Raw genomic sequence first — 19,889 nt, 5'->3', positions numbered from 1 at the left:
AGATAACAAAATTAAAGCCAAACTAACCTCATAAGAAATAGTTTGTGCTACTGCTCGGAGACCTCCTAACAAAGAATATGAAGAATTAGAAGATCAACCAGCAATTATTACGGTATACACACCCATACTTGTACAGCATAAAAAGAATAATAAACCCAAAGAAAAAGTCAGTATAACACTTAAATAAGGAATTCTTAATCATACTAACAAGGATAAAAACAAACTAAAAACAGGAGCTAGATAATAAGGATAATAATTAGATATAGTAGGGAAAACCTGCTCCTTAGTAAACAGCTTAATTGCATCTGCAAAAGGTTGAGGTAAACCACAAATACCCACCTTATTAGGTCCCCGACGAATTTGAATATACCCTAAAACCTTTCGTTCTAATAAAGTTAGAAATGCAACCCCAATTAAAACACAAATAATCAAAATCAAATAAGAAACCACACCTATAACATAATCATAATACATTATTACCTGGACTCAATTCATCCATTATTAGATCCTAAATCTAATGCACTTATCTGCCAAAGTAATCCTCATTTACTTTTATTCCTCAAAAATAAATATTACTAGTACTTGGTCCTTTCGTACTAAAATACTATTGTCAATAAAGGATAGAAACCGATCTGGCTCACGCCGATCTGAACTCAGATCATGTAAGATTTCAAAGGTCGAACAGACCTATACACTAAGCTTCTGCACCTAGATAAAATCTTAATCCAACATCGAGGTCGCAATCTCTCTTGTCGATATGAACTCTCAAAAAAAAATTACGCTGTTATCCCTGAGGTAACTTAGTCTAACAATCATTAATAAAGGATCATAAAAATACTTAAAAGTAATTATATAAAAAAGAGTTTATTTTATCTTCTCGTCGCCCCAACGCAACAATTAAATAGCAAATTTATTTATTGTCAACTACAAAAATTACTATTTAAATGTAAAGATCTACAGGGTCTTATCGTCCTTTTAAATTATTTAAGCCTTTTCACTCAAAAGTAAAATTCAATATTACGAATAAAGACAGTCTTCCACTCGTCCAACCTTTCATACAAGCCCACAATTAAAGGACTAATGATTATGCTACCTTCGCACGGTCAAGATACCGCGGCCGTTTAAAACCTCACTGGGCAGGTCAGACCTTTTATTTTAACAAAAGGACATGTTTTTGATAAACAGGCGGAGGAAATCTTTGCCGAATTCCTTCAATCATCCTCTCTAATATACTAATAACACCATTATAAATCGCCTTAACTAGTTCAAAGCAAAAGTACAGTAATAAATTAAATGTAACAAAATATGATAAATAACTCAAATAAGTTATAACAAAATTACAAATGATGGCTACTTCTAAACCCACATCTTTCATTTAATATAAAATCACATTATAAATAATACAAGTAAAGAGCAAATCCCCCTTACTATTACTCACGGCAAAACTACAAAAATTAAGTCTACAACAAGTCTAGCCGCGGCTGAATTAAATTCAATTCCTGCACAACCAGATATAATGGAAACCGAAAGGCATCTCACCACTAAAATAAAATTTACAAATAGTATGCTACCTATAATACCGTAATATTTTAGCTCTTTCCATTTCGGGAAATAATTATATAATAATATTATTTAGTGTTCCCTGATACAAAAGGTACAACATTCCATATCTTCTTCCCCTCAAATAAAATTTCACTTATTTAAACATTCCCTTACGGTACTAATTAACTATAATATCAACAAATTAACTCTATACCCTATACAATAACATCAATTAAAGTTGATTCACTTAATCCAAATATAAAAACTAAATATATAAATAAGTATATTCTTCAATCAAAATAATCTGAATTGCACAGAAACCTCCTCGATGTAAACGAATAGCTCAACTAACAAGCTCTATTTTGCTATCAATTCAATCTAGGCACACCTTCCGGTACACCCACTATGTTACGACTTATCTCACCTAAACAAATGAGAGCGACGGGCGATGTGTACATATTCTAGAGCCCTACTCATAATAGCAATATAACTAATATTACATTCAAATCCACCTTCATTTAAATAATTTCATAATAAAATTCGTATAAACATTCTATTGTAATCCATCTCCTCTTACCAATAAGCTGCACCTTGACCTGAAGTCTTCCTCAATAAAGATAATGAAGGTTTATGACCTCTCCTTAATACCTTCAACTACGGCGGTATACAAACTGCCAACAATAGTAAGTAAAATATATCGTGGATTGTCGATTACGGGACAGATTCCTCTGAACAGTCTAAAATACCGTCAAATCCTTTGAGTTTCAAGAATATAACTACTATTACCCAGGTATTACATTTTACATTAAAAATAATAGGGTATCTAATCCTAGTTTAACAAATAATTTCATAGCTTCAAACATAGAATTCATTATTATTAAATAATAATTTCACCTAAAAATAAAAAGACAAAATCCTATAACTCAAATTTATAACTACACCTTAACCGTCAATACTCTTCCCTTCGGCCCCCTCGTCTCACCGCGGCAGCTGGCACGAATTTCGCCGGGTCTTACTAAACCTTAACTGCTTCAAACACTAATTAATAAACAAAATCAAGTACTGCGACCAATTATATCTCATCATTTACCTTTAAGATAAATAATACTTACTTCTTATTCAAAAGATTACATGTACAACTAGATAAACAAGAGAAGAAAAGCCAGGATAATACTTTATTATTAACTTATAACGCTAAAACAAACAATTATTAATTATGTATTTAATCCAATTGATAAAAATTAGTATTAATTAAAACCTGTCTCCCCCTTGTCTAGGATACAATTTTGTTTTTTTCCCCCCTCAAACAAAATTGTATCCTATACAAGTATATTTATTCTCTCCTTACACATATGCTGTAAAAACTAGCATATTCTGGATACGTTAAGCTTATTAATATACCTTTAGCCGGTATCTCAGGTTAATTAAGAAGATTTAATAGATTTTCAAGTCTTAATTATTATTAATATATAATATTTCTAAATTTAATTATTATAACACAATACTCATCTATTTAAATTCTCGAATACTTCTATAAATAATTATTAAATAATAAGATGCCTGATTAAAGGATTATCGTGATAGGATAAATCAAGTATTTCAATATACTCTTATTACACCTAAAAGAATTAAACTTTCACCCTTGATATCAAAAATCAACGTGCATCGTACACTAAAGTGTAGAAAGATAAGCTAAGATAAGCTAGTGGGCTCATACCCCGCATATGAAGATTACTCTTCTTTTTCTAATGCTCACTAACCCTAAAACTCTTTTATTCTCTACAACACTTGTGTTAGGAACTCTTATTTCCTTAACTTCTTCATCATGATTTGGTACTTGAATTGGTCTCGAAATTAATCTCCTATCATTCATCCCCCTAATTTCAAAGACCAACAATCAACGTCACACCGAATCTGCTTTAAAATATTTTTTAGTACAAGCCATTGCAAGATCCTTACTTTTAATAGCAATTATTCTACTTTACATAGGACTGCAAACTGCATATTATTTAATCACTATTTCCTTACTCTTTAAAATAGGAGCAGCCCCTCTTCACTTCTGAATACCCGAAGTAATAGAGGCTATACTCTGAATAGACTGCATTATTTTAATAACATGACAAAAATTAGCACCCCTCGGCCTATTGTCCTACAGCTTAAATCCTACAAATCTAATCTATTTAACCTTAATCTTATCTCTAGTAGTAGGCTCAATCGGAGGTTTAAATCAAACATCACTACGCAAAATCATAGCATTTTCATCTATTAACCACACTGGCTGGATACTCATGGCCCTTCTACTAAGTGACATGGCCTGATCTCTCTACTTCTTATTTTACGCCTTACTTTCAATAATAGCAGTCACCCTTTTTGCAATAAACAAAATATTTCATATTAATCAAACCTTCTCTAATAAAATCATTGTAACAACAAAATTAGCTATCTTTACTAGTCTTTTATCTTTGGGGGGCCTTCCACCATTCTTAGGATTCTTACCTAAGTGAATCATCATTATAAAAACTGCTGAACAAATATCATTTATTATTCTCACCCTAATAGTAATAACAGCACTAATTACTCTTTTCTACTATATACGAATTGCTTATGCTGCTTTCATCATTAATCACTATAATCAAACATGAACATCTTTAATGAAAAAAAGCCTAGAAACATCAATTAGATCGATATTCATTATTATTTCATTAAGAGGCATAATTATTTTACCTTTAACTGTCAACATCCTTTAAACAAAGACTTTAAGTTAAAAAAACTAATGGCCTTCAAAGCTATAAATAAAAGGCAACCTTTTAGGTCTTAGTATATATTAACTACTACTCCGGAATTGCAGTCCGACATCATAAATATTGACTATAAAACCTAATAGGAGGTTTATTAACCATAAATAGATTTACAATCTACCACCTAATACTTCGGCCATCCTATTTAATTTTACTTGCAACGATGATTATTTTCTACAAATCATAAAGATATTGGTACAATATACTTGATCTTTGGGGCTTGAGCAGGAATAGTAGGAACATCATTAAGTCTTCTCATTCGGGCAGAACTTGGCCGACCAGGTAGCTTAATTGGTGATGACCAAATTTATAACGTAATTGTTACTGCTCATGCTTTCATTATGATTTTCTTCATAGTTATGCCAATTATAATTGGAGGCTTTGGTAATTGACTAGTTCCTTTAATACTAGGAGCACCTGATATGGCATTCCCCCGCCTAAACAACATAAGATTCTGACTATTACCGCCTTCATTAACCCTACTATTAACAGGAAGAATTGTAGAGAGTGGTGCGGGAACCGGATGAACTGTATATCCCCCTCTTTCCAGTGCCATTGCTCACGCCGGAGCCTCCGTTGACCTTTCTATTTTCTCCCTCCATTTAGCTGGTGTATCCTCAATTCTCGGAGCTGTAAATTTTATTACAACAGTAATTAACATACGAACTCCTGGAATAACTTTAGAACGAATGCCATTATTCGTTTGATCTGTAGTAATTACTGCCGTACTACTTCTTCTATCTCTTCCTGTATTAGCAGGAGCTATTACAATACTCTTAACTGACCGAAATCTTAATACTTCCTTTTTTGATCCTTCAGGAGGGGGAGATCCAATTTTATACCAACATCTATTTTGATTCTTTGGCCATCCTGAAGTTTACATTTTAATTCTTCCGGGATTTGGTATAATTTCACATATTGTAACCCAAGAAAGTGGTAAAAAGGAAACATTTGGCGTTTTAGGAATAATTTATGCAATACTAGCAATTGGATTCCTAGGATTTATTGTTTGGGCTCATCATATATTCACTGTTGGTATAGACGTTGATACTCGCGCTTATGTTACTGCTGCCACAATAATCATTGCTGTTCCTACAGGAATTAAGGTATTCAGATGAATTGCCACACTTCATGGAGCACAAATAACTTACTCACCTTCAATCTTATGAACTTTAGGTTTTATTTTCCTATTTACTGTCGGAGGCCTCACGGGAGTTGTATTAGCAAATTCATCCTTAGACATTGTTCTCCATGACACTTATTATGTAGTAGCACATTTTCATTATGTATTATCTATGGGTGCTGTATTTGCTATCATGGCAGGACTTATCCATTGATTCCCTCTATTTAGAGGAACAACAATAAATCCCACATGACTAAAAATTCAATTCCTAGTAATATTTATAGGAGTAAACATCACATTCTTTCCTCAACATTTCTTAGGTTTAAGCGGAATACCTCGCCGGTATTCAGATTATCCAGATGCCTACACTACATGAAATATAGTATCAAGTATTGGCTCATTCCTTTCCTTCGTCGCCGTACTAGTACTTGTAATTATTATGTGAGAAGCCTTTGCAAGAGCTCGACCAGTAGTCTTCTCGGACCAACAAACAACATCTTTAGAATGATTCCAGAACTTGCCGCCAGGAGCATAGTTATGCAGAACTTCCCTTATTAACAAACTTCTAAGGTGGCAGATAAGTGCATTGGGCCTAAGCCCCAAACATAAGAATAAACATCTTCTTTAGAAATGGCCATTTGAAATCAACTAGGACTTCAAGATGCAGCGTCCCCTGTAATAGAACAAATAGTATTTTTTCATGATCATACAATACTCATTGTAACTATAATTACAGTCCTCGTAGGCTATTTACTAGCCTCTCTCCTACCAAATACATATATTAACCGTAATTTACTAGAAGGCCAAACCCTAGAAACCATTTGAACAATTTTGCCTGCTATTACACTAATCTTTATCGCCCTCCCATCTTTACGACTCTTATACTTACTAGACGAAATTCATCAGCCAGCAATTACTCTTAAAACAATTGGACACCAATGATACTGAAGTTATGAATATTCCGACTTCTCCTTAACAGAATTTGATTCTTACATAGTACCCATCAATGAAATAAGTCCTAATTCATTTCGTCTTTTAGATGTGGACAATCGCATCGTATTACCTATTAATATTGACACTCGTATTTTAGTTACCGCTGCTGATGTTCTTCATTCATGGGCTATGCCTGCCTTTGGTATTAAAGCAGATGCCACTCCAGGACGTTTAAATCAAGTAGCAGCTAATATTACACGCACAGGCTTATTTTTCGGTCAATGTTCAGAAATTTGTGGTGCAAATCATAGTTTCATACCAATCGTTGTTGAGGCCTGCCCTCATTCAGTTTTTATTAACTGAATAACAAAAATAATACAAGAACTTTCATTAGGTGGCTGAAAGTAAGCAATGGTCTCTTAAACCAAATGATAGTAAAGTAACAATTACTCCTAATGGAAAAATTAGTTAAATTATAACGTAAGCATGTCAAGCTTAAATTACTACTTAATAGTATTTTTCTATTCCACAAATATCTCCCCTAAAATGACTCATCTTATTTATTATATTTTCCTTGTGCTACCTCTTATTTGCATCTATTATATATTTTAATTCAAATACACCTCATCCCTCCTTAGATAGCACTAACATTAAAAAAATAACTATAAACTGAAAGTGATAACAAATCTTTTTTCAACATTTGATCCCTCTACTTCAATTATAAACATATCATTTAATTGACTTAGAACAGTAATTGGACTTCTAATTATTCCAATCCCATTTTGATTCTTGCCAGGACGGCCAAACATTTTATGAAACAAAATTACCCTAACCCTTCATAAGAAATTCAAGACTATTCTTGGTCCTGCTAGCCATCAAGGAAGAACCTTTCTATTCATTTCTTTATTCTCCTTCATTCTATTTAATAATTTTATAGGCCTATTCCCTTATGTATTTACCAGCTCTAGACATCTAACTTTTACATTAACTCTCGCCCTGCCCCTTTGAATAAGTTTCATAATCTACGGCTGAATTAACCACACTCAACATATATTTGCACATCTCGTTCCTTCTGGAACTCCAGCCCCTCTCATACCTTTTATAGTATGCATTGAAATAATTAGTAACATCATTCGACCCGGAACCCTAGCTGTTCGATTAATAGCAAATATAATTGCAGGACATCTCCTCTTAACCTTACTAGGCAATACAGGTCCTTCTTTATCTCTCTCCATCCTTTCATTACTAATAATCGGACAAATTACTCTCCTAATACTAGAATCTGCTGTCGCAGTAATTCAATCATATGTATTCGCCGTCCTAGTCACACTATATTCAAGAGAAGTTACTTATGTCAGCACCACAAAATCACCCTTACCACCTTGTTGACCAAAGTCCCTGACCACTTACTGGAGCGCTAGGGGCCTTAATTACAACCACAGGTCTCACTAAATGATTTCATCAATATGACCCTTCCCTATTCTTCCTAGGGATACTAATTACATTATTAACCATAATTCAATGATGGCGGGATGTAACTCGAGAAGGAACATATCAAGGATTGCACACTATACAAGTCACATTAGGACTTCGGTGAGGCATAATCCTATTTATTATTTCTGAGGTATTCTTTTTCGTTTCATTTTTTTGGGCCTTCTTTCATAGTAGATTAGCACCAACAGTAGAAATTGGATCTTTCCGACCTCCAACAGGCATCGTTCCATTCAACCCAATGCATATTCCCTTACTCAACACTGCAATCCTACTCGCCTCAGGAGTCACTGTAACATGAGCTCATCATAGATTAATAGAAGGTAATCACACTCAAGCCACTCAAGGTCTACTACTTACAATCCTCCTTGGCTTATATTTTACTGCACTACAAGCATACGAATATTATGAAGCCCCATTCACTATTGCAGACGCTGTTTACGGATCAACATTCTTTATAGCAACAGGCTTCCACGGCCTTCACGTTATCATTGGTTCTACATTCCTAGCCACTTGTTTATTACGCCACCTCTTATCACATTTTTCTCCTACACACCATTTTGGATTTGAGGCTGCCGCCTGATACTGACATTTTGTAGATGTAGTATGACTATTCCTTTATATTTCTATTTATTGATGAGGAGGTTAGCCTATTTAATATATATAGTATATTTGACTTCCAATCAAAAAGATCATTTAAATGAAATAGGCAATTAATACAGTCCTAACAACTGGTCTATTAACTATCATTATTTCTCTAATCGTTATAGCCATTTCAACTCTTCTTTCCAAAAAAGTTATTAATGACCGAGAAAAAAATTCTCCCTTTGAGTGTGGATTTGACCCTAAATCATCGGCCCGAATTCCTTTCTCATTACGATTCTTCCTTATTGCTGTAATCTTCCTCATCTTTGATGTAGAAATTGCCCTTCTACTCCCAATAACAATTACTATTAACAACACTAATACATTATCCTGATCTCTCGTTAGATTAACATTCCTAGTAATTCTCTTAGTGGGCCTTTATCATGAATGAAATCAAGGATCTCTAACATGAGCCGACTAATAAGATGGGATAATAGTTAAATATAATATTTGGTTTGCATCCAAAAGGTGTTGCTGTCAACTTATCTCATAAGTAGGAAGCAAACAATTGCACTCAGTTTCGACCTGAACCTTTGGTCTCTTTGACCCCTACTTGTTAGTTGAAGCCAAAAAGAGGCATTTCACTGTTAATGATACTACTGGGTATTCCATCGCCCCAACTAAGGAGATGTGAATAATCAAGAAGAAGCTGCTAACTTTATCTTTAGCGGATTGTACCGTTAACATCTCTTAATATAAAATAATTATAGCCCCCTTAGTATAAATATTACATTACCTTTTCGGGGTAAAAAAGAGAGTGCTCTTCTCAGGGAGTATATTTAGGGAACATAATTCTTCTTAGTATCTTCAATACTATGCTTTCAGTATAAGCTACCCAAATACACAAATATAAAGAAGCAAAGGAAAATTGTAAAGATTAAAAAAATTAATAAATACATTTTAAATAAATTATCCTGTGAATGTTGAATTAATATTGAACCATCCTTAAAACTACTATACATCCCTTGAGCACCAAGACATTCTCTCCACCCTTGATCAATGTTATTATAATATGCGCCCCCTATATATAAATAATTTAATAATATAATTTGTTGATAAATAAGGTAAAAATCACATGCTTCCTATTATTGTAGAACTAAAATAAAATTTCATACACACTAAAGACTGCCCAATAGAATAGCTTGATAATAAAATACCAACTCACAAACCTACTACACTCACAAGTAGAGCGCCTATTTTTAGATGTAAAGGTAGAACAACACAATTAACACCAGGAAAAATTAGTCAACTCAATGTCGCACCTCCTAAAATTGCCATTACTACCAATCCTAATATTCCCTTACATATAACTCAACCTTCATTATCACTAATAGAATGAATATTAGCTCCCCCAAAGCCCTTTCCCGTTAAATAAAATCTTAAACGTACTGAATAACATACAGTTAAGCCTGTAGAAAAAAACAATAAGAAAAAGCTGACTACATTAATTAAAGATAAAGAAGAAATTTCCAAAATTAAGTCCTTAGAATAAAATCCAGCTAAAAATGGTATTCCGCATAAAGCTAAATTAGCTACATTTAAACAAGATAAAGTGAGTGGTATCTGACTTACAAGTGCTCCTATTCTACGAATATCTTGTGTATAATATACAGGGTGTCTCAAAAGTCCCCTGATATAAGGTAGCTCTGTTATTATCAGAGTTACAACAAAATGTAAGAGGATAAACCCTCTCCAAATATGATGTTTTCAATCTAAAGTGAAGCAAGTTTTTAAATCGGACAAGCCGTTCGTGCTGTAACTCTTTATGTGTCCAATGTTAAATGAAAATGCAACGTTGCCATTTACCGGTAGGTGAATAAATTTTGTAAGACTATGATGAATGGGGGCATGTTTGGAATGGAGGCTGGCAGTGGAAACGTTAGCGTAAAAGACAGTAACAGTAACTTCATTCACTTATGTTGTGGGTCCCGTTTAATGTCAACGTTGCATTTTCATTCAACATTGGGCGTATAAAGAGTGTATAGCCCAAACGGCTCGTCCGATTTTAAAAAATCCTTCACTTTAGATTGAAAACATACAGCGACTCAAAAAAAGTATTGGTCTGCCAAGATATGAAATATGTCAGGGTGTGAAAACTAAGGAAAACGCAATAACAAACGAACATTTACGGTACTTCCAGCTTATGTATTATCCTATGTAGCAGCTAAGCTAGGAGAATCAAAGCAGTAACAGTGTCAAAAGAGCAAAACTAAAAAAAAAAAAATATCACAAATTCACCAAAAAAGTATTGGGCAGTCAAGAATGATTACCATATTTTAAACATTGTTACCATTCTTAGTACTTGGTAGGTCCTTCGTTACTTGCGGTAACTGCACACTTTTTATCTGGCATCGAACGTACCAAGCTGTGTGTGGCCTCACGATAAGATTTACCCCATTCTACTAGTAATGCACTTTTCAAGTCCTTTTTGTTAGAGATGTCATGTTTGCAAATATTTTGTTCCAAGCAGTGCAATAAATTCTCAATTGGGTTGATATCGGGTGATTATGGTGGTGTTTCCAACCATCGAGGTTTGTTATATAACAATCAGAGCCAGGTATTAAGGGCTGTATGCTTGGGGTCGTTATCCTGTGTGAAGACATATTGGGGAAGAAGACCCATTTTTTTCCACACTTGGAGGATGATGTGTCATTAGAATGTTGATGTAAGCCTTGTGGTTCATTGTCTCTTCAATAAAGCATAAATCACGCACACGATTTGTACTCATACAACCCCATACCGTAACAGAACTTCCTACATGTTTCACAGAGGATGTAAGATTTTTCTTATCTAGTTCTCCATTCTCCTTCCTCGACAATATCACAAGTCCGTCTGACTTCAAAATATTAAATTCACTCTCATCGGTAAAAATTACTGTTTTACAGAACTCATACGTGCCATTTTTGTGTTCTTTCAGATACATCAATCTCTTTTTCTTGTTCGTCTTGCTTATGTAGGACTTTCGACGGGCTGTCCTCCCCATGTATTCCCTATCACGAAGCACATTTCTGATGGTTTCAGCACACACAGTCATTCCCACATCACGTTCCACTTTAGCTGCTAACTTTGGTGCACTTGACTCGGATTGTTGGCCATTTGATGCACAATGTTTCGTTTTGCTGTCACTGAAACCTTTGACGTGTGGCAGCTTCTTGGTGCATCTATCTACTCTTTTGGTTTTCTTATACAATATTTTCTTATACAGTATTCGTAAACAGTATTATGAACCGTTGTTCTTGGTATTCGAATAGTTTTGCTGATTTCCGAAAATGACTTTCCGTTCCAAAACAGCTCCACTATAATCGTCCTTTCTTCCTCCGTTGTTTCCTTTGCTTTTCTCCCCACTGCTTCACGAAAGACACGATGTTACTGCTGTCCACTTTCCTACAACTAGAGTATTTTGCGTAGAAAGGCACACGGGTCTTCAAGGGGGAAGTCACCTCAGAGAGCGCGTCTTCATAACCAACATGTATGCACGCCCAATACTTACTTGGCGTTGAATGCCGCCCGTCCTCCAATATTGCTGCTCTGTTAGAAAATAACGGGGGATATTCCGGTTGTCTGGGTGCATACGTCACACACATGTACATGAATGTCCTCCATACGTTTCACGATCACACTTGTATCACAGCTTCTTGGTGCATCTATCTACTCTTTTGGTTTTCTTATACAATATTTTCTTATACAGTATTCGTAAACAGTATTATGATCGAACACGGTTGTTCTTCTATTCCTACTTTTGCCTCATACCTCTTATCTGCCCAATACTTTTTGAGCCACTGTATTTGGAGACAATTTTCCTCTCTTACATTTTGTTGTAACTCTGATAACAACAGTGTTTCTTTATGTCAGGGGACTTATGAGGCACCCTGTACTTCATTCATTATCTACACATAGTAGGACCTTTATGCTTCTTGTAAGTGTAAATGTAACTCTGTTTGTGGTTATTGTTTTCAAATGGCTGAATGGTTGAATACTCAACTGTAACTGATGATTTTAATTTTATTTATCTGACCAGGGATGATATCGAAACTGCACCTTGAATTAGGAGACATTCTATTTATTTCCTAATAGGACATCTCGAGCAAGTTCCAAAACAGGTGTTCGTTTCTTGCCCGGAAGTGACCCCGCCTTTGCAGGGGCTAAAATATATAGAACATTTTGACCTATTTTCTATAGCAGGCGATCATAAAGTACGTTGCTACTCCTAAAAGTTGAAACCTATACTAAAACGCCAAAACACCTGTTTCATCATTGTAAAAGCATAATTTAACGAAGTGAAAATATTTGCCCCAGGGTCTCCGCAGGGTCCCAGATGGGGTCCAACTCAAAATTTGCAATTGAAAAGATGGGCAAGTAACATATCGTTTGAAAGCTATTGTTTAAAGAAAAACGATAACAGAAGTCTCACTGCTCTAAGCAAACTGTGCGAAATGGAGGAAGATTCAAAATTTGAAAACAGTCTGCAGCTAACAGTGCATGGCCACCACTAGAATTCCAAAACTGTGCTACAGGTGCCAAAATTCTAAAACACGTGTTTCATTACTTGAAAAGTTCTATTTATCGAAATGATAATGTCTACCCCAGGGTCCCCGCAGGTCCCAGGTGGGGTCTTACTCAAAATTGGCAATTGAAAAGAGGGGCAAGTAGCATATCGTTTGAAAGCCAGTGTTAAAAGAACAACGATAACAGAAGTCTCACAATCAAACTCTGTGCGAAATGGAGGAAGATTCAAAATTTGAAAACAGTCTGCAGCTAACAGTGCATGGCCACCACTAGAATTCCAAAACTGTGCTACAGGTGTCAAAATTCTAAAACACGTGTTTCATTACTTGAAAAGTTCTATTTATCGAAATCATAATGTTTACTCAAGGGTCCCCGCAGGGTCCCAGGTAGTGTCCAACTCAAGATTGGCAATTGAAAAGAGGGGCACGTAGCATATCGTTGGAAAGCTATCCCGCTACAACTTACCGACAGTCCGTCTGGTAGAAGTGATCTAGAAACCTCTAGACCACGTGGCTGTTTTGCATTTACAAGTGTCGTTTGGATGTAAAGAACCACATAGTTCGACATTTGTTTCAAAGCTTTAAGTGTAAGAGGTGGTCATGAACCTTGCGACTCAACATGTAGACGTAGTGTAAACACCTCACCATTTTGCACAGGATTATCGTAGAGACGAAAGATTGGTTCCATACGCTGCCTGTTTTAAGAAACTTTGAAAGAAAATCCTACTAAACCCATTTGAAAATGTGTAGTTTGACCGCTGCCCGCATATAGGGACTCCAGGACATACGATTTCATTTCTATACATTGAACGTTTGCAATGACGAATTTAGAAAGCCAGCAACCCTGGCTTATAGCCTGTGATTATCTTGAATAAAAATTTGTGTTAGTCAATTTGCAATAACGTTGACTTACATCTAGAAAATTGATTCTCTAGATTGCAAAGAAGGTTCACAAGTTCATCAAGTTGATGGTGACAAACTCTGTTCTCCAGGAAATTACAATAACCGTAGACGATTGTGTTACGTTCGAAGATAATACTCAATTCCAGCCCTTGGACACGACATCAAGTCAACAAGAAACTGCTTCGGGTACCGAAGGCGATCCTGATTACGACTACCTGGACCCAAATCCTTCTCAGGAAACCGCATTTTGGAGATCATGGAGTGAAGCGAAATTGAAGGATATTGTAGCAGCTTATAACAACGCGTCCAGTGGTCGCAAACTCAAGGATGCGAAACGTGTAGCAAGAGTTGACATCTTTACAAGTGACATCATTCGGATGAAACTATTCCTGGACAAGGCATCCAAGCGGACCAAGCTAGCAGAACTCCGAGAATCTGTCAAAGTATGGTACAAAAATCAACGCGCTGCTCCGAATTTTTTTCAGGATCACTGAAGAAGGCATTGCCGTGGAAGCCTTAGAAAAATCGCGGAAGCTAGGGGTTACTGGTTTCAAGGCATCCCGATTCTGGATCCGCCGACTATTGAGAGAAATGAACTGGGGTTCCAGGAAAATCACAAAAATCATGACAATGGCAGCCAGAAGAAAAGCACTGGAAGTTCAAACGAATTCGACAGCTACATTCAACAAATCAGGCGGGAGATTGAATAGGATAACTACAACCTTGATCAAATTGTGAATCTTGATCAAAGTGGATTCAATTATGAATTACTAACACCACGAACTCTAACTCAACATGGCGTAAAAAATGTCGATACTCAAGTAAGATGCGAATCAAAAGTGACACATTCTTACACAGTCCAGGAAGCGATTTCGGCATCAGAAAAGCTCGTGGGCCCGACTGTCATTGTGCTCCGCGAACCATTCGGGAAATTTGGATCAAGGGTCCAATGTAAAATCCCTCAGATCCCTGGAGTCATGATCAGAGCAAACTAGTCAGGAATGATGACAAAGGCAATATTCAAGGAATACCTGCCACATCTTCTTCGAGACGTTGGAACTCCTCTTCTTTTGTTGAAGGACGACGCAGCTGTCATGAGAGATCCGGACTTGTATCAAGAGTGTCCTGACTTACATCCAGGAACAATCATTCCAGGCTGTACTTTCTATGGTCAGCCATTCGATATGGGATATATTCTTTACAGAAAAATGATAGTGAAGCGTGCCCACAAGCATGTTCAAAACGAAGGACTTGGAGACAAACTAGACATGACAAATCGGTATCCCAGTGCTCACTTGATTGGGATAAGACGAAATCAGTTGGAATACCCAGATTCCAAGATATGATCAAGTACGTTTTCGGCAAATGTGGATACATCGACCTTCCTGATGATTTTAGTTACCAGTCAGTGAGAGACTTGTCTTTCAGTTTCCACACAAAGAATCCAGCTTTCTTGACATGTTCGATTCCGGACGACGAACACTGCATGGAGAAGAGTTTTATTCAGTGAACTTGGTGTCTCCAACCACTGTGCTTTTATCACTTCTTCATGAATAATACCACGGCCGCACCACTCCACGAGACACTCAAGTCTCACTATCACGCCGTAGAGTGATCGTCATGCATATAGCCCTCATACCTGCATAACAAAAGATACAGTTCTGGCAGCTACCACGTTGCTACGACCGTGGAGTCTGACTTACGTGGCCAGAACAAAAGCCAAGCTTCAGCAAACAACAGTCGACGGAGCCGTGTCTTCTAGACTGCTTCTACTAGACGGGTCGTCGGAAAGTTGAAGAATGATAGCTTTAACGATATACTTTTTGAAGCCTTTCCAAATGAAAACTTCGAGGTAGACTCCTTGTGGGACCCTACGAGGCCCCTGGGGCAAACATTTTCATTTAGATAAATTGCACGTTTTAAATACTGTAACACATGTTTTAGAATTTTGACACCTGTATCACAGTTTTGGAATTCTAGTGGTGGCCATGCACTGTTAGCTGCAGACTGTTTTCAAATTTTGAATCTTCCGCTATTTCACACAAAGTTTGATTAGAGCTGTGAGACTTCTGTTATCGTTTTTCATTAAACACTAGCTTTCAAAGATGCTACTTGCCCATCTTTTCAATTGCAAATTTTGAGTTGGACCCCATCTGGGACCCTGCGGAGACCCTGGGGCAAATATTTTCACTTCGTTAAATATGCTTTTACAATGATGAAACAGGCGTTTTGGCGTTTTAGTATAAGTTACAACTTTTAGGAGTAGCAACGTACTTTATGATCGCCTGCTATAGAAAATAGGTCAAAATGTTCTATATATTTTAGCCCCTGCAAAGGCGGGGTTACTTCCGGGCAAGAAACGAACATCTGTTTTGGAACTTGCTCGAGAAGTCCTATCAGGAAATAAATAGAATGTCTCCTAATTCAAGGTGCAGTTTTGATATCATCCCTGGTGAGAAGGAATGCCAAGGAATTCAGAAAATCAGTTAATTATGTGCAGCTGCACTGACAGCCAAACATGGAAAAAGTACATCAAGAATACCGAAGAAAATATGTGAATTTCAGTCAAATCAAGAAGGATACGCAATCTAGAATACCGTCCGATGAAGACATATCTGCAAGTATTCTGCGTTCAAATTCGCCAGCATTTTATTCTGCTTTTGCTATTGTGGCGAGCCTGATAGATATGAGGAAGGATCACTGTATAATTCCGCTAAAAGCTAATACTTTTCAAGAAACAATAGAACGCAATGATGATTGGATTTTGACTGTAAAAAGTTATAGATGAATATGCCAGAGATTTGTTTGCGAAAGACGCAGTGAACCACACTATTAGCAGTGTAAATTTTAGAACAGGAAAGATGATTCAAGGAAAGACGAGAAAGCGGATGTCATCAAGTGAATACGAACCGAAGAAGAAAGGCAGTTTAGTATTTGGGGATAAAAGATGACAGCAGGGAAGGAATTACTATAACTGAAATAAATGTTGAAGTAGAGTTGTTACTCTCAAAGAGACATCTGCTAGAATCTTTCAAGAATTTTATGAGGATAACGTCAGAAAAAGTACTGTGGAGGAGCAGTTGAGATTAGTGCAAACTGCAGCAAAGTTAATAAAAGTGTGCAATAAAGTCCATGGAAATATCAAAATAGTACTACCCTTCCACTTACGGGTACAATCTTGAAAGTGCTATCTCAATTTTCCTGAGGTGTTAAGAGTATATGTAAAAGAGATCGCTACAGTTGCACACACTGAAACAAAAACAGCTTCCTTCGTTCAGTGTATAATCTATTTAGCTCGACCAAAACTGATGCAAGCTCCACTACAGATTGGTTTGGGCTTGCAGATGCACCACGTTTTTGATTCCCGCTTTCTATTTGACACCCTGTACCGTCACTGGTATAGCGTTTCATATTCTGAGATGCAGTATATTTTCTGATGTTCTTCCCATAAAAGTCTAGAAGAATTCTAGCAGATGTCTCTTTGAAAGTAACAACTCTACTTCACCCATTTGTTTCAGTTATAGCAATTCTTTCCACAAATAATTCCAATAGTTTAGCTTTTATGTATCTGACAAAGTACGTTTCCTGTTCTGAATACCACATCTCTTGTTCTAAAACCTTTAATAGATTACATATGATAAGCTGCTATCATCGTTCATCCTCAAATACTCAACTACTCGCAAGAAAGTATCATCTCTTTCTAGTCTGCATGGGCCTTGCCTTTTTCCTTCGGTTCGTATTCACTTGATGACATCCGCTTTCTCGTCTTTCCTTGAATCATCTTTCCTGTTCTAAAATTTACACTGCAAATAGTGTGGTTCACTGCGTCTTTCGCAAACAAATCTCTGGCATATTCAATATATTTCTATAACTTTTTACAGTCAAAATCCAATCATCATTGCGTTCTATTGTTTCTTGAAAAGTATTAGCTTTTAGCGGAATTATACAGTGATCCTTCCTCATATCTATCAGGCTCGCCACAATAGCAAAAGCAGAATAAAATGCTGGCGAATTTGAACGCAGAATACTTGCAGATATGTCTTCATCGGACGGTATTCTAGATTGCGTATCCTTCTTGATTTGACTGAAACTCACTTTCTTCGGTATTCTTGATGTTACCTTTTTCCATGTTTGGCTGTCAGTGCAGCTGCACATAATTAACTGATTTTCTGAATTCCTTGGCATTCCTTCTCAGATAAATAAAATTAAAATCATCAGTTACAGTTGAGTATTCAACCATGCAGCCATTTGAAAACAATAACCACAAACAGAGTTACATTTACACTTACAAGAAGCATAAATGGCCAACTATATGTAGATAATGATTGAAGTACAGGGTGTCTCAAAAGTCCCTTGACATAAGGAAACACTGTTGTTATCAGAGTTACAACAAAATGTAAGAGAGGAATATCGTCTCCAAATATGTTTTCAATCCAAAGTGAGAGAGTTTTTTAAATCGGACGAGCCGTTTGGGCTATACACTCTTTATACGCCCAATCAATGAAAATGCAATTTTGACATTAACTGTGACCCACAACATAAGTGAACGAAATTACTGTTACTGTCTTTTAAGCTAACGTTTCGATGGCCAGCCCCCATTTCAAACATGGTCCCATTCATTATAATCTTACAAAATTTATCCACCTACCGGTAAATGGCAACGTTGCATTTTCATTTAACATTGGGCACATAAATAGTTACAGCACGAACGGCTCGTCCGATTTAAAAGGAATGCTTCACTTTAGATTGAAAACATCATATTTGAAGAGGGTTTACCCTCTTACATTTTGTTGTAACTCTGATAATAACAGAGCTACCTTATATCAGGGGACTTTTGAGACACCCTGTATATTATAGGTATGTTCAATGTCTCATACGAAAGGACAAACAATGGTGAATAACTTTTATCGGGGATGGTGAGCCTGTAATTTTGTTACAAAGTCACATATTTACTCTGTTAATATGTCTGTCGTAAATGACCACCAACGGCGGCCATATTGGATTTACCGACCTCCTAGATTGAATATTCTTGAGGACTTTTTCAGGTTTGTTCAGAATGTGCTCAGCGTTATTTTGGCGCATGTCTCGTTTCTATTACAATTTTTTCAAGGTAAAGTGCCTTTTTTACGTACGTTGACTGATGTCCGTGAACCTGGCCCCACCCACATCGGAACTAATTTTAAAACATATGCCAAAAATTACTGCCCAATTAGTGCTGACGACCTGTAACGTTAAAAAAAATTGTGCCGTTACACAGACTTCAAAAAACAAAAAAGATTCTGTGTGGGCTAGGTTCACGCTAGCCCCACCACTCAACAGAACGAGATGAAACCTATACCCAAAGTTAGAGTTAAATTAGTGCTGTTGATACCGCATGAAAAGAAAATTAGTGCTATTATCAGAAGGCCAAAATATATTTGAAAATGTTCAATGTCGGCATCATCAAAGAAAACAAAAGATCCCTCATTTTTATGGTAAGATATACAGTACTAATCTTCTTTCTATGCAGTATCGTCAGCACTAATTTAGCACAAATTTTTGGCACAGTTTTCAAAATTAGTGCTGTTACACAAACGTCAAAAAATCAAGAATATGTTAGTGGGGCTAGCGTGAACCTGGCCCCACCCACTCAACCGATTTTGATGAAACCTCTGCACAATGTTAGTGTTAAATTAGTGCTGTCGATACCGCATAAAAAGAAAATTAGTGCCATTATCAGTAGGCAAATATATTCGAAAATCTAATATGGCGGCATCATCAAAGAAAACAATCGATCCTCATTTTTATCATACTATACATAGCACTAATTTTCTTTCTATGCGGTATCGTCAGCATTAATTCAGCACTAATTTTTGACATAGTTTACAAAATCAGTGCTATTACACAAACTGCTAAAACTGCACTAGTTTCCTTTATTGCTTATCTGGAGGTGCTGAGTTGTATGTCATG

At 36.3% G+C, this 19,889-nt stretch overlaps 1 pseudogene; it reads left to right on the top strand.

Annotated features, from left to right (window-relative positions):
- Window positions 1–6,105: 6,105 nt before the first annotated feature.
- Window positions 6,106–6,784, top strand: LOC145664544 (cytochrome c oxidase subunit 2-like; annotated as a pseudogene).
- The last annotated feature ends 13,105 nt before the right edge of the window (window positions 6,785–19,889 follow it).

The sequence above is a fragment of the Thermobia domestica genome, chromosome 11 (assembly GCF_964235325.1).
Source record: "Thermobia domestica chromosome 11, izTheDome1.hap1.1, whole genome shotgun sequence".
Taxonomy (NCBI): domain Eukaryota; kingdom Metazoa; phylum Arthropoda; class Insecta; order Zygentoma; family Lepismatidae; genus Thermobia; species Thermobia domestica.
This window is presented reverse-complemented; position numbering and strand designations above follow the sequence as displayed.